The 14,646-nt window shown below is 40.8% G+C and overlaps 1 long non-coding RNA gene across 1 annotated transcript in view; it reads left to right on the forward strand.

The window, feature by feature from the left end:
- Positions 1-14,646, forward strand: part of LOC138413663 (uncharacterized) — a 64,984-nt gene that overhangs the window by 41,250 nt on the left and 9,088 nt on the right. The window lies entirely within an intron of this gene.

Raw genomic sequence — 14,646 nt, forward strand, 5'->3', positions numbered from 1 at the left:
GATATTAATTTCACTAGTGCCATAATTTGGGGGTCATCAAACCAAATATTCAATAACTACACCCACTCATAGATTTCATACAGCCCCTGAAGTTTCCTTCTCTGTCTCCTTCCTTCCTTCCCTCCCTCTCTCTCTCTGGTGCTGACTTTTTTTTTTATTTTTTTTTTTAGATCACTTCCATTAACACCGGCATGTTGAGCTCTAATTACTCACTCACTCAGCATTCTGGGCTAGCCGCCACTCGTTTGGAAAAGCAATGTGGCCCGTTAGCAAGATGCTTGTTAACTGGATGCACTTAATTATATAAGAAGATGCCGTAATTACATGTAAATGTTGCATCTAAAAGCTGCCATCCAGCCATGCTCGCTGATTTAATAGGCACCTGTGTAGGATCCTTGTTTTTATTTTATTTTAGAGTGAGGTTATTAATCGCCCGCTCTGATGAATATGCCAGATATTGTCTCCATGGTTGCAGAGGACCAGTCACACATGAATACTTGTGATGTAGACTTCCAAACCTTTGGCATCATGCATGACAAAATCACATTAACAGCTTGAAATGTACCAAACTTTGCCAATGTCATTGTCAATGAATGCAAAAGGAAGCAGCAACAAACTAATTGTGGAACAGAATGAAATAATAACTTTCAAAATAATCACATTATCTGTAACAGCCTGCGTCTCCTTCCTTCTTGTCTTTGAGAAAAAAGAATCTAACACGACAATGATTTATTTATCAATATTCTATTGTCCAGGGCAAATGATGCAGCTCTAAGCTGAATTTCATTCAAGTCCCTGTCAAATGAAAGATTATTTAGTGTGTTTTAAGAAGGTGGAGTGCAGGGTGGAGATGGGGGTCAGAGTTGGAGAGCTCCCCAGGGAGGTCCTGAGGGTCCTGGGGACATCAGTCGTCCATTATGAGCTAATCAGGAGGGGGGGCTGTGTGTGGCAGAGTGTGTGTGACTGTGTATCAGTGTGTGTGACACCATGTGTGTCCATGTACTGAGAGGGGGGAGGAAAGGAGAGATAGTGCGGCCACGAGTTGTGTGTGTGTGTATATGCCTGTGTTCATGTGGCTGTAGGTGTGTGTGTGTGTGTGTCTCTCAGTGTGTTGGGTGGTGACGAGACATTGCCCATGTCTCTTAATCTCTCAAAGCAGCAGAAGGCAGGAGGATCCCCCAGGACATTACCCATGGGGGGCCTGTGTCCTCATGAACATGGGACATACACCTCCAGCCTCCAGATGCTTGTGGTTCGATACAGGGCCCAAGTCTGACATCCACCCATACTCTCACTGGGCTCTTTGCATGGCCCTGGGGAGCTGCTGTGTTAAGAACTTGATATAGTATTTACAAAAAAATATTTGTAAATGGAGGCCGTTTGGTCGTAATGGGTCCTGTCCATGCTGCTGTTCACAACCTGGCATCTTTGGGTGGAGGGCTGGAATACAAACCAGAAAGGATGAATGTCAGGAGACATACCCCCCCACCCCTAGACGACAGGCCTGGACTGCTTCTGTCTCCTTCAGTCAGCCAACACGTCCGTTCCGTGACTTTAAATCAGTCAGCTAGAGACAAGCTAAAGGCTCCTTCACTTACCGCGGCAGAGATGAAATCCCCTCAAACTTTGATGACTGAAAGTGCATTGAAAACATTAAGTCATATTTCATTTCATGCTGCTTGTTGGAGGAATGCCGCAGCGGATGTGAGGCTGTGAAACTTCCAGTAAAAAAAAAAAAAATGGCTTCTTTTTTTTTTTTCCTCTTTCAAACAAGCACTTTCAGATAATAAATTGATGTTTCGATTAGATGGGCTTTACTTGTGACCACTCAGGAAACAAATACGCCACAAGAAACAAAATATTGCAACGGAAAACTCAACTGAAAACCTCAATTGATTTTCTTCTTTTCCTATAGCATGAGGGGGAAAAGCCCATCGCTATGATGTGTTGGAAACACTAATAGGGCTGCATGTGATAAAGTCATATATGAAAAGTTAAAAATGTTACAGCTAGTAAACAAAAAGCTTTAAATCGATTATGAATTTATAATATTCAATGTTGTTGGTTGAGAAATCAAAACAAGTGTTAAGATTTTATTAAGACAACCCTCTTCCGACATGTAGTGTCAGACCATCCCAGCTGTGATGACTGGGAAAGACATTTTTAAGGATACGTCGACAGATAGCGCACTTTATTCTAGAGAACACTTAATTATACTGCTTGTTTGCGCTGTTCATTTGGAGGATACATGGATTAGTAGCCTGTAAGTAGAGGCTGCTCGGGGAGGATTGGATGCATGAGAGACACTTGATCCATCCCCAGGCGCACTTTTACAGCCTCTGAAATGAGACACATCTTTGATTTGCTTGCCCTGTAAACAGACAGAGACATGAAGGAGCTCTGGTCTCTGCCTCCCTCCGAGCTGCCAAAGAATCCCCGGCTGAAAAAATGGATCCAGTCATGTTCCCGACTCTGACGTATTTCTTGTTTTTACACTTCCGCTGGCTAATGAAACGATGGCATTTCCTGTGTTGCTGTCAGTGGAAACTTTGATGGTGAGAACATATTCATAACTGACAGCAACAACTTATCAACAATGTTCCGATGTTCCTCAGTAGTTTCTCTGTCATCGTGATTAGCCTTTTTTTTTTCCCCTCTTCAAAAACACACACACACGCACTCTCATATATACACACACACACAGACACCAAGACACCATAGATTCTTGTTGTTTGGGTTTCCTCATCCCCCTGGGGGCTCGTCTCGGCCTGTCAGCATGAAGGCTGCGACAGACCCGTGAACCGGCTGACAGTCTGTAGCTGGAGGCTGCTGGGCCACCAGTGCAAGTCTGATTAGATTGTACAACATATTCAGAGGAAAGATAAAACCACTATCGGAAAGTAGTTAGCTTTTGATGGGGCGATAGGGAAGTGTCAAGGGTATGTTGTAATCCAGAAAGGTTACAGATTTCTTGTCTGAGTGCAGGATCTAATAACTTGAGTTACAGTTGGATCCTTGAGCAGGAACAGGTTCTGCAGTGTGAATGAGACGTCGTATACAATACAGCTTTGTAAGGACAGCTTAGCACTTTATGGTGCATTAACAGCTTCCCAAAAAATGTAAGAACATGCAAAACTGGTGAATTAATCTGTATTTGATTTTCACGCTGAGTCGTCAAAGTGTAATGGGCCTGACACTGGAGTTCTGTATGTTACATGAATTGTACATTATTCTTACAATGGACCACTAACAACATAAACCTAACGTAACCCCGCCGATAATAACTAGAACTGAATAAGTAGAGTTTAAAGAGATTAATGTTGTGGTTAATTAATAACAAAGAAGTAGGCTAACTGCAGTAAATTAATATTAATTAACATAATTAATATTAATTGGTGAATTAACTATATTCAAGGATACCTCTTTAGTAAAATAAAGCAGCCACACTTACCACAAGTACAAAAATGTGTTGTAATATATGAATATTAAGTTTTCTGTGGTTGCTATGGTTGCTGCATTTACTATTTGATGTTAAGGGCATTTGTACATTTGAGCTCATGCATAATGATAATTTGAAAAAAACATATTGAAGGTAATTACGTAGCAAGAGAGTGATAGCTGGTATTATAGGACAATGATGCTTTATATGTTACTTTGCTTTGTATATCAGCCCATATGCATTTGTGATATCAGGCTATTTTAGAACATATCACCTTTTTGCCTTAAAAAAAGGTTTTAGTCTCAATTATGACAAAACTGATCTTAGATATTAAATATACCATGCGATCACCTCAGTCCCTTCTGAGTTACAACTATCTGTTTTAATTTGTCTGTGTGTGTGTGTGTGTATGTGTTTGCGTGCGTGTGTGTAAACGTGTGCATGTTGCAGTCTAAACAGACTACTTATCATATTAATGCCATGCCACCGCTTGTTTATCTAGACAGATGAATCATGCCTTAATTGGCCGTAATGAGCTCAGTTGTTTTTAATAAACTGTTCCCGGCAAAGTGAACAAGTGGAGTGGTGGGAGGTAAAGGCCAGAGAGGCAAAAACCTGGTCGATGTTTTAATTTAGACGCTACACAGTGGAGGAGTAGCAGCTACATGCATTTCTCTCTTTGCCACAGTAAGATTTTTACATCTTTATACGTGAATTTGACAGCTTGCCGTATAAACCGAGAGAAAGGTGTCAGTGCTGCCCAGTGAATCTGGTCTGCAGTGAGTGACCTTTGCTGTTGTGGGTTGTGGAGTCAGAGGAGTGGTGATGAGTCAGGAAGGAGGATGGAGGGATGGTGAGAGTTGCTCCTCCTCCAGACAGTCTGCCTCCACTCTGTGAACATGAAGCGGTGCGGTCGGCTAATGTGGCCGAGGAGAGAGCAGCGCAGCTAAGATGTCATGTCTGTCTGTTGGCTAACAATTAAATGTGGCACCTCAAGCAGATCAATTTGACTTTGAGGCTTCGGGTTTTAACTCACTCGTCTCTTGTCCACGTTTTTTTCTCGTCTCCTGCATTTGTTTTTGTTTTCCCTTCTGGCGCATTAACACGTCTTATTTCCTCCAATGCCCCCTCCTGTTTAATCATCTTTTCCCCTTAGGTTTTCCCTGTCTTCTCCTTTCATCAGACAAGTTATCTCTCTGTTTTTCAAAGATGACCCCCCAGTTGAAAAGTCAGAACTTAGCGGTGTGTAGCAGGTTCAGAATAGAAACAGCACTAAAAAAGCAGAAAGTGGTACACGCGCCAGACAGGCTCCGACTGCAGGACGGAGACGAGCGTCGCTGCGGGGAAACACAACACCAGCACAAACCAGCACTTGAAATATCAACGCTCCAGCCTTCTAATTAAAGCCAAGACTAATGGGCCCTAATTGCATCGCTAAAATGTACCAGTTCTCTTCTCTTTAGTGTAACTTGACTACACTTCTCCCCGTATGGATTAATGGGGACCGGAGCTGCAAACTAAAAAGCAGTTAATTTATCGGAAGATGTGTTAGGGGGGATGTGAAGAAGGGAAGGAGGAAAACAGCGGAGGGGGTGGAGGGGGGGAGAGGGAAGTGCATTATCAGCCTCTTGTTATTGAAGATGCATTTCACATCTGTCTCCAGAGGTTTGTATTTGGATTATGCTTGTAAATGTTACTTATCTTTGACATTCTTCATACTGACCAGATTCGTTTAGTGTTGTGAAGAAATAGGCATGTACATTACTTATAATTAAAGTACCACAAGGATGATTTCTCGGGCTACATTCACACTATGACATTTTCAATTGAAAATGCATTAACTCTGTTACGGATTGAGTTTTAGAACACTTGCAACCGCTTGCTGATTGGGTCTTTTTGCTCACTACATAGCCTTTGCTGACTCGTCAGGCTCCTATAACAGCACCCCCTCCAGAAGAAAAAAAAACGGCATTAGCATCAGCTAGAAAGTAACGTGGCTATTTTCTGCCAAACATGGCCGCCTTATTGTTACTTACAGAAACATTTCCACCTCGTTGTTGGTCCCAGAAAAGAAATCCCTGCTCTTACTTATCACCATTGCTGCTTCTCGTTTGTTGCCTCGCTCTTTCTGCAGCTAATAACCAAACTCTCCCTGTCTACACCAGCACACTCATGCCCAGTGAGTGATTACGTGATATGGCTTTTCAGCCGTGTTAGTATGGACGGGGATTAAAACTGATACGAAGGCTAAACACTTGTGTGGACAGAGATTGTTTTAGTTGGAAAATGCTGAATGAAAATGTAATCTTAGAATGAGAGGGGGGAGACAAGGGGCTGAATGAGGGGAGAGGAGAGCTTTTCAATCGTGTCTTCTGTAGATATGATGCAGGGTTTTAAAATGTTTCTGCTCCTTTGTGCAGCTTTGTTTTCTCAATTTTAAAAAAAGAAGCTGGAACCATTTTGTGTGGTGAGAGAGACAAAATGTACTCAATAGGAGCACAATGTATTTGTTTGAATTACTCTGTGCCCAAGGTGGAAAACCATTAAGCTTGATGCACCAATGAGTTTTTTCCTGCTGTCTTTGTTGTTTGATTACTCATAATAGCTTTTTATCAAATCTTCCTATTAATCCATTTGAGGGGGATATTCGTTTGTGGGGGTACGTTTCAGACATAGGAGGCACAAGCAAGAAGCGTCTGCACAATATTTAAACTAATGTACCTTCAATTCTGACGTGATACCCATTACAATACTTGACACAGGCTGGGGTATTGAGAAATGTGTTTTTAATATTGGCCTCGTTAACGTGCCAGTTAACTGTATAATAAAAGAGAATAGAACAAGAATAGTGAAAGCACTCTCTGCATGGGTCCTCCACTTCTTTACTTCTCTCCAAGCAGAGAAGAATATGAAGAAATTAAGAGTGGTATTTGGATTTTAAAGTGATTTGCTTGCAGCTGTACTTTAAAAGGTTTCAGTGAGTCTCTCTAAGGTTATGAGCTGTGCCGTGATAGATCAGGTCTCTTATTTTGGATTGTCTTCATCAAGTTCTTAGGATGAAATACACAGTTTGTAATAACACATGTACATGTTGAGGTCATGTTTAGTCACAAAAACAACTTGGTTAGTATAAAGTACTAAGTTCTTTGTTAATGTTAGAGGACCGTTGTCATTGTTAGTATAATATCTGCTTAGTTAAGGTCACAGAATGCTACTAATATAAATTTACCAGCGGTTCGCTGTTGTTCTAGAAGGCAGTCCTGAATAGGAGACAGAATACAGAAAAGACCAACTCATAATCATTCAAGTTAAAGTACAATTAAGTTCAATGGTTTTAAGTTAATAAAAACTTTGTAGGCTATAATGAAATCAAAGAAGTTGATTGTCTGTCAGGAAGTATTTTTTTCACTCTGGTTGTTGTGCGCAGCAAACAAGATCTGCAGATTAAGATTAGAGAAATGAATCACTAATGAGAATAATTAATGTAACTGAATTTCCCGTCAATAAACAAGAAACGCGTCTTAAAAGTCCCCAAATCTAAGGTTGCATGGCTGCCAACACAGCAAAAATGTAATGTTTAAAATCAGTAACTAAAATAATTCATACTGCTTGAAGATTTTATACTTGTTTTATTTTATGAATCCAGACAATATCCTATACCAAGATTTCTGTGGCTATAACCTAACTATATATTGAGAATGATATAATGAGATAATGCTAAAGACGCACTACATAATTTTATGTGCGTTTGAACTGCAACAGAGTTAAAGCTTCTAGTTTTACAGCTTTAATTGTTTTATATCATCAACATTGCAATCAACAGCAGCAAAACCTTCAGTCACCAATATGCTGTAATCTTGGTTCATTCATGGGATGTTCGGCTCGGCAGTGGCTACAGAGTATCTCCAGCTGTCCAGTCAATTGACAGTTTGACTCCATCCTTCCGCCTGACCAAACCTTTTCTCTTTAATTGTGCTCATATTGGACTTCCAATCAGGCCAATTTTGCCTACAGCAATGGCTCAATCTGGCTAATTGGTTTGAGCCTTTTTTTAAATTGTACTATATTGATTACGCAAGGTCATCTCTGTTTCACAAATAAGAGAGTCTGCGTTGCTTTTGTTTGGAAACTTGTATAGCTCGCACCCTTTCAGACTTGAGAGAGGGAGACGGTAGATCTGCTCATTAGTCCACGGAGCAGCTGTGGGTCGTGATTTGCAGCCGCATGAGCAATGCTGACTTACACACACACACATACACATGATACTATCCTTAATGCTGTATGTGCTTACAGCAATCGTTTTTTTAATTAAACAGTCCAGTACAATGTACAACGTGGATGGGAAGAGCTGCACTTTTAACTTCCATTTATTTCAGGTCTGCGGATGTTATAGGGAGACCAACAGCAAATAAAGGGAGAATCAATGGGGCTTCATTAAAAGCAGCAGGCAGTCTTTTGCCTGGACACAGCTTAATTACAGTTTCACTGGCGTTTGCTTTAATTGGGGGAAAAGGGAGTGAAGTGGAGTGAATGGAGGGCATTAGCATATCTATCACAGGGTGAGGCCACGAGGTCCTGTCGAACCTGCGGCTATGCATCTCACCCCTAACCCTTCAGATCCACACACACACACAGCCGCACAATATTTTGTCAGCTGGTGTCTGTTCTTGTCTCTTTATCTGATATCTTACAGTAAATACACTCAGATGCACAGTCATATTTACCTTTTTACTGGTGTCTGGTGCACAAACTTATTGGAATGAGGTAGTGTTTCAGGAAAGAGAGACACAAACACTGCATTTGAAAGGTACTTACAGGCAGCTGGTACAGTAAATCAGGGAAATAGAAGTATATATTATCCTGAGTTTTTGCTGTAGAGGGGTACAAATCGAAAAGACAGGGCAGGGAGACATTTAGAGCTGGTAACACATGACATCTACATTGATAAGGTGCTTAATATCAACAAAACTGTAAAAACTTACTATCTCCTGCTGTCACACTATATTGTTGCTTGTTGTGTCGTAGTTAACCCATATCAGATTAGCTTGTGTCATATCAGGTCCACTGGGAGTGTAAACCCCACAGATACATACATTAAGCTTAAACAGCAGCCTCAGGGATCAGCCAGGTCATTGTTAATGACCAGAACTCAAAGATCTAACAGTTACATGTAAAGCAGAAATTCACATGATTAGATCATGTGACAAACAAATAAGAGGAAGATGAAGAACAAGCAGATTATGCAACCAACTCGAAAGGTTACTGGCTAAGACGTTTTTTTAAAGCAATAAACAAGATAAGATATGTCCGTTAAGACATTTTCAAAGATTGGGTTCGGACATTTTCCAGATTTTGCTTTTCACACATGGGGAATGTAGGAAAACAAGCATAGAAATGTGCATTTCAACTATTTAATTTGAGGCTTTTTTGGTTTTATTTAGTCAAAATATTTATTAAATGTTAACTCGCTCATCTTAGACAGTGGGCAGTTGTTGTTTTCACTTTCACTAGCAGTTTCAAATAGACTAAAATATAATGGACAGAAAATAATGTGATGAGTCATTTAGTCATTTTTAATTGTAACATTTAACATTACAACGTTTGCTTGTGAACTAGACTAACAAGCACAGATCCATGTTCTTGTTGTATAGGTTTAGTTCCACCACGTTTTTGTAAACTGCCAAGCATCCATTTTTATAATCTAGTTGTAGACAAAATAGACAATTGATCCCTTTTATACAGTAACATTTGTTGTTGTGGACAAGTAACACTGTCCACAAGTCAAAGCATCACTGTGGTTTTTGTTGATGCGAGAAAAAAAACAAAAAACTTTAAAATATTTTTTGCACCAACAAGGTTCAGTAAAACGGCTCCATCATGATTTTGTGGTCAGTGTGTGCTATAGCTCTGTCTTTGACAGTGACTGATAGTGAAGCGAGATCAGAGCGTCCTCAGCGGTGCTCTGGTGACAGGTGAGCGGAGACAGTTTGAGTCCCATTCTCTCCCTCAGCAGTTAATAACAATTTGAAAAAGGGTTCAGGGTTAATAACACAATCATTACCTGGATGAGGCCGGGAGACAGCTGTAAGCATGTATGCAGATGGACGGCCGTCATTAATCCTTGTCAAACAAGCTGAATGGGCGTGATCTGAGAGAAGAGAGCACTTCACGGTTTATTCATGAATGGATAACAGCTGAGAGAGGTCCTGCGTTTAGCTTGTTTTGCGATCAGTTTGATGACACTATGAAGGATGTTATTTTTGTTCTTATCTGCACAAAGTCAAAGCAAGCTCTGTTTTTATGACATGTTTTTTGTCATCATTAAAGATTCGGGTTATAATGCGTCAGTACAAACTGTAGATGTTGTTTTGCTTCATGTTACAATAGACGTGACCGACTGAGCACATTGTGAGGTCCTTCATTATTGAACAGATTGATTTGTAATTTGTAATGTTCCCATCTGTCCTAGTTACACAAAATTATGGCTAAACCAGTTAGTAAACACTTTGCCCCATTGTCTGTTGTTTTGATAATCACCCATAATAGCATCCAGCATCAGTATGGTCTTTAAACCTGATTTAGGAGTTAATGGAATAAGAGGGAGAGGCAGTCAGTATATGCACTGGGCCTAATGTCATTAGAAATGTTTGCGGAGGCTAAATTAAATCAGTCGTAAATTGTGCTCTCAAGTAAGCCAGAAAAACCCTTCTCCGTCGAGGAGAGGAGGGGGCGGCGGGGATTCATATTTTAACCTTGCGTAGAAAATGCACTTAAACAGATTAAAATAAAATAGGGACTGTGTGGATGGATGGGAATGGTAATTGCTGGTGCTTTAATGGTTTCCTGTTAGCCAAGTCGGGCTGAAGGCAGTGCTATTTTAAAGTTGGAAACGGTGATTGAGGTCATAACTTTGCAAATCTGGTGATTAAGCCAAAGGGTGCGTGTCACCAAACAGCACATTACACATCTAATGGGGACTTTAGCTGAAAACAGATGTTTGTGTGAAGGGTTTTCGGTGCGTTTCATGCATTGCGGAGCAGGTGTGTGTGTGTGTGTGTGTGTGTGTGTGTGTGTGTGTGTGTGTGTGTGTGTGTGTGTGTGTGTGTGTGTGTGTGTGTGTGTGTGTGTGTGTGTGTGTGTGTGTGTGTGCGTGTAGTTCAATTTGTTTGCGAGTTCATGTAAAGCCCACCCATGCGTGTGTCTCATTCAGTTTGCTTAATGCTGTCAGTGCAGGCATACTGTTTGTCTGGTTGCATCAGGTAGCTCATCACACAACGCAGCCCAGACGGTAATGATAGCCGTAAACACTCTGGGAATTCCCAAAACAGGATTCAATTAAGACGGTGTCTTTCCCAAAATCTGACAAAAGGCTGGAAAGAGACTCAGGGTCCATATCATGCAGTATAATGTGGTTATATATCACACAGGATGACATTATAATGATAAAGTTCAGTGGATAAATGATGCACATTTCTGGTCACTGCAATGTGACGTCTCTGCCTGTTCTGTAACATTACCTGATAATTTCTCTTGTGCTGCACCGATTGTGCACTTTGATGTCGCACAACACAACTGAGAAATTATAATGACACAGAGTTAACACACATGCACACATGAACACGTTTCCTTCCTTGAACTTTCAGAGCCTCGTGGTGTGGCTTTACCTTTCTATCCTGGGTTCACTTGTAACTCAGCACTGTTGGCTCCGGGTAAAACTGCGGCCCCATGCATGCTCATGTTCAGCTATTGTGTAAATTAACAAGGAAAAGTCTGTGCGGATTGAATGGCAAACATACAGGTGATGACACATCCCCGGCACATACAAAGTATGTGTCATTACTCAATGCCAGTTAAGTTGTCAGTTGAGCAACTGTCTGTGATGATCTCATGATGATTTCTTTCTTTCTTTCTTTCTTTCTTTCTTAGACTCACTCATACTAGCTCATAGGAAAAGAGCTATTAAAAGACACTGAAGTCATTAAAGATAAATTTGTTAGGGTGTGGTGGATGAAAAAATGTGAATGTGAGCGATTACACCTGTAACTCTAAGCATGCGGGTTCAGTTTCAGGTCCCGACCTCTTATCACCACATCTCTAGAGACCATTGTTTTGTCCATCGGTACAATTGAAACTAAATTCAGAGAAGAAGAAAGTGACACCGCCATTGAAAATCCCCTTGAATTGTAAAACATCTTTCTGTCATACGAAGGCCTTCACATTGCACGACTGCAACAGCGACAGTTGGTGACATAAATACAATCAAGGTTTGGGGAAGAGAGACTCTTTAAAGAAATGTAAAAAAAAAAAAGAGTGCTTGCATGCTCTCTGTCGCTCTGTAAATTGAAACCTGGACTGGGTTGTCAGAGTGCCAAAGGTTGATGTCACAAGTGTTGAAAAAGCAGGGCAGGAGCATGTGTAGAATCACCTGTGTTGTTCCCTTTGTGTTGCACGCTGCAGGGCACATAGCTCAGCGGGTCAAAAAGTGTGTCCGATGTCTACGCCTTGAGGGTCCCGATCTCCTGGCAGGGAAAGAAATTCAAATTTACTTTCTTATTTAACCTCTTTATTGCCTGTGGCTGGGGTGCAATACACTGGAGTATTCTCTGCAATTACTAAGATAATTATTTAAGGATGATTTGGCATTCATTGTGAACAGATTCCATAAAAAGACGAGCTTATTCCTCTGAGTGAAACACCTACACTCACCTACATCCAAGTTGTTGACACTTTAAACGCCATCCTGCTGCTGCACATACTCAGAAATGCTCCAAATCTGCAGCCAACAACACATTATTGTCTCCTATTTGAGTGAAGTTTGCATAAAAACTAGAAGAGCACTCAGTAGAACACATACTTCCACGAAGGCCCGACAGTCCCTTTCAATCAAGCTGCACCAAATTTCGCACACTTATAGATATCAGTTCCCTAAATGTGATTTTCTTCTTCAAGATTCATGAATTATTCCCCTGGGAAAACATACCCTCCTTGGTGGAGCTAATGATACTATCCAGCTATTTATGGGCTTGTTTTCTTAAATAGCACAATTATTCTTAATAAACATTTTTTATGAGTTCAAAAATCAAACAATATATTCATGACCAAGTTTTTAAAGATTGCATTTGTAGAAACAAATGTTCAATGAATGTTTTGGGGTTTGGTTGACAATAGAAAATATGGATTTTTACCATTGTTATCTTTTAAGTAGCAGATTAACACAGTAGTATAAAAACAAGCAAAATTAAACTACACCATTTGTACCAGGCACAGCTAATTTGTGGGAAATGCTTTACAACAAGAATGAGGGATGTTCCCTAAAAGCTGTGCCACCATATTACGAAATTGTATCCGTCTGCGCAAACTGTCTCAACAGACCCAATAGAAGAAATCTGACTTTGTAGTGTGCAAACATCTATCTCAACTCAAGCTTAATGATGAAGAAGCAGATGTTTCTCTCTGAAGAACTTCTGTGTCATTAGTTAACTACTGCTACTGAAAGATTTTCTGCTTTCACCTTTTAGACATGGTTAAGAGTCAAAAAAACCTCTCAGGTGAGTCAAGCTTCACAAACACCTTATTCAGTAACAACAGGCCTCGGTGTGATTGAAGACATGGGGAAATCCACAGGTAAGAGAAGTCAGCCATCTAGTTCATGTCCCTTGGAAGCAACCCAGACAATGTTTAGGCACACAGTCAACAACTCCTGTCCTTGCTTATCTTAAGAATGTAAACCTCTATAAGCAAGCGCTTCATCTGTAATTCTATTGTGAGTTGGCCGGTTGTCTCAAAGTGTCTGAATAATCTAATGTAATGCAAAACCAGCTTTGTCTGTGACACCGAATACTTGCGTTAACGCAGGCGTCTCGACTGTTGGCCTGCACTGTGCGGAATGCGCTGGCAGACAGAATGGCTAGACCACACCAGAACCTGCCAGTTACATTCTTTGCGTGATTCAGACGTATCTCTTTCCCCCATCGGGACCGACCTGAGAGGTCTGATCAAAAGACCCGTCATGCTGAGGAGCTGAGATTTGAATGTGAGGCAGCAAAGAGGAGGGACAGCGAACTGTTGGTTGTTGTGTTGTTGTGTGTTATTATTTCCATTTGTTGGGGAAAAGAGAGATGAATGGAGGGATAAATGGATGATGGGTGGGTGGTGGTGGGGAGGAGGAGGAAATTCCCTCGTCTGGATGGAATTGGATGGCGAGCTCGGGGATGGGTGGAGGGGGGGACGGGGGGCACCTGATGTAGAGGGTGCTGTCAGGCCCGAGACAGCGGGGTCTTTGTCTTCTCAATAATCACTTGCTGTACCTCTTTTTTTCATTCCTCCTCTCCACCGATGCCATTCTACCTTTACTTTTCCAATTCTCACTGCAACTTTGGCACATTGGTCAATTGTCTTCAGTCCACAAAAATGAAAAGAAGAAATAAAAGTAATCCTAAAGAGTCATAACTTTTATCATACACGTATTATGCCCTTGTTGGGTCACTAAAAGTTATAAAGTACCCCAAATACCCCAGTTGTAGCTCTACCGATTGTAGTAAAATAAATGTTTCCATTTTATGATTGTTTAATAACGCCACCTGTTTCTAGACACAAATGAAACAAATGCTTTGGTTTGAGCTATTTGCTAATTGTCATGCACAGGGACATTGCTGAGATGCTAATGCTAAGCAGGTATAATGTGTACCATGTGTATCATCTTAGTTTAGCATGTTAGCATGCAAACATTTGTTGATTAGCAATTAAAACTAAGTAGAGCTGAGTCTGAAAGGAAAGTCGCACTTGGCTGATGTTTTGTTCATAAACTAAAGTATTGTACAAACTGTGATGTTGGCGACAGAAGGAGACATGAAGGATGATGCAAACTACTGCAGTTCATCCTGTAGGCCTTGTATGCTGCTATCCATCAGTCAGTATAGGATTCATCATCTGGGGATCATGAACATCTACATATGATTTAATAACCATTTGCACATTTAAGTTTCATCCAAAGTGGTGGATTGACATTACTATTAGTTGAGTCATTCCTCTAGCATAGCTCCTCAAACTCTGAATCACACTTTTCAAATCCGCGATGAATAAATGTTACTTTGGCATTTTGAATGCAAAGAAAATACATCCTGTGTCAGGTCACTTTATCCAGGTGAGCTCATAACAAGCTGGAAGATGTTACCTTATACTTACACCTTGTACTTTCTATCCTAGGC

This window comes from Paralichthys olivaceus, chromosome 14 (genome assembly GCF_024713975.1).
Source record: "Paralichthys olivaceus isolate ysfri-2021 chromosome 14, ASM2471397v2, whole genome shotgun sequence".
NCBI lineage: Eukaryota > Metazoa > Chordata > Actinopteri > Pleuronectiformes > Paralichthyidae > Paralichthys > Paralichthys olivaceus.